Source organism: Triticum dicoccoides, chromosome 3A, assembly GCF_002162155.2.
Source record: "Triticum dicoccoides isolate Atlit2015 ecotype Zavitan chromosome 3A, WEW_v2.0, whole genome shotgun sequence".
Classification (NCBI taxonomy): Eukaryota; Viridiplantae; Streptophyta; class Magnoliopsida; order Poales; family Poaceae; genus Triticum; species Triticum dicoccoides.
In genome coordinates, this window is record NC_041384.1 from 724,169,031 (window position 1) to 724,170,917 (window position 1,887).

The 1,887-nt window shown below is 56.0% G+C and overlaps 1 pseudogene; it reads right to left on the reverse strand.

The window, feature by feature from the left end:
• Nucleotides 1–397: 397 nt before the first annotated feature.
• On the reverse strand, nt 398–1,756 carry LOC119266547 (annotated as a pseudogene).
• Between the last annotated feature and the right edge of the window lie 131 nt (nt 1,757–1,887).

Genomic DNA, 1,887 nt, shown 5'->3' on the forward strand with positions numbered 1-1,887 from the left:
TAACGATTTCCTATGGTTTGGGATTCTGCCCTTGATTATGTAGCTCATGAAGATTGTACCGACTATAACCCTGTTTGAGTCAAAGATTTCCCATTCCTTAGCAAATTTGAAGTCCATATATCTGATGAAGCAATGTCAAATAGTTCTTGACAAACTTTCAACATCACTAATACGAGTTACAATTAACTTTTATGTTTTCGATGAAAAGGATACAAATATATTATGGGAGTTCACAAGAAGTACAAAGAACCCAAACCATAAGAGAAATTACATGAAGGTCCCTCAACCATCAAAGGCAAAAATGAAAAAAAAAAACAGAAGTTAGCATTTTGCAAGGCTTTGGAAGCATAGGAATCATACGATATTAGTGATACCGGAGGCTTCTGAAAGCATAGAACTAGACGAAGGTGGCATATAGCAGGCGCAGGAAGTCGTTGAGAATTGGAGCTTCCATATATAGACACGAGGATGCGCACGCCGCCAATCCCGCTGACACCGTCCATGAGGTAGACGAATCCTGCGCGCTGCTGAACAGCACGGTGCATCACGAGGGGCTTCTCCCACGCGAAATCTGCGTCATATACCGGCATGCCCAGCCAGCTGATCACCCTCAGCTCGGTCTCCGGCATGCTGCTGGGGGGCTGCTTGCTGCCGTTTATCTCCAAGTAGTCGATCGCCGAGCGCACCAGCTCGTCATCCATCCTGCGGACCGCGCCATTGATCCGGCGGGCAACGGAGCCCAGCTCCTCCGATTCGATGTCCCGCACCTTGCCAGCGGCGCCCAGGACGATGATCCCGTTCCCGAAGTAGCGGGCCGGGAGCGGCGGCCTCAGGGCGCCCCGGATGTTGGTCGGGAAGCTGAGGCGCGTCGTGGCGTCCGTCGGCAGCCGGCGGGCGGTGCAGAAGGACCTCCAGACGTGGGCGCTCACGGCGCAGAACGTGCTAACGCGCCCGCCATCGCCACCGCCGGTGCAGGCACGCTTGAGAGCGGCGACCTGGTCCTTGGAGACGACGAAGTTCTGGTTGACCACGAGCCCCGACGGCTCGGCTCAGTAGCTTCGGACAGAACACGGTGAGAGCGTCGGGGTGGACGACGGGTGGGGAGCGTGCGCGGAGGAGGGTGCGGTCGTGGCATGGGAGCTCCAGCGCCGCCGCCGCCGCGTCGCTGTCCCTGGAGAAGGCGGACCACGTCTGGAAGAAGTGGACAGCGCTTACGGCGTCGATGGCCGCGTGGTTCCCATGAAGGTCACCTGGATGGCGCACATGATGGAAGGCGAGTCCTCAACGCGGGGAACAAAGAGCCTCCTTAGTTCCGGCGACGGTTGGAAGTCCACGAAGCCGTCGACGGTGAGGTCTGAACGAGCGACAACGAATAGCGCGCCCTGGCTGGCGCAGTCGATCTCTGGCCGGCCGTCGCCGTCCACGCTGAGACGGCCGGCGAGAGGGTAGAAGGCCACGAGAGCCTTGGCCATCGCCGCCTTCAACCTGGCCACGTCGAAGAAGTTATCGACGGCGCCGGCCGAGTCGGAACTGTAGAAGTGTACGGTCGTCGGTCGGCGTGTGGCCTGATTTATATGAGACCTGGTCTCATATAATTTTTTTCCAGAGCCAGAGACCATGGCTAGGCGTCTCTTCGCTCGGTTTCACCATGCACGATTTCACCACCTCCACCTCTTGATCCACACCCATTTTCGTTTTGCTGAGCTCAGGTCTTGTGTGCAGTACTCTTGCTGTCCCGCTCCCTTTTTACAGACATGTCTGGCAAGCGTTCGCCACAGGAGGTGGCATTTGCAAACGCTCGTATGGCAGTTTAGGTGCATTTTGAGAACCTGGGTGGCCTTTTTGCAAAATCGCCATGGCATTTGTTTAATTTTAGTGTGAAAAAAG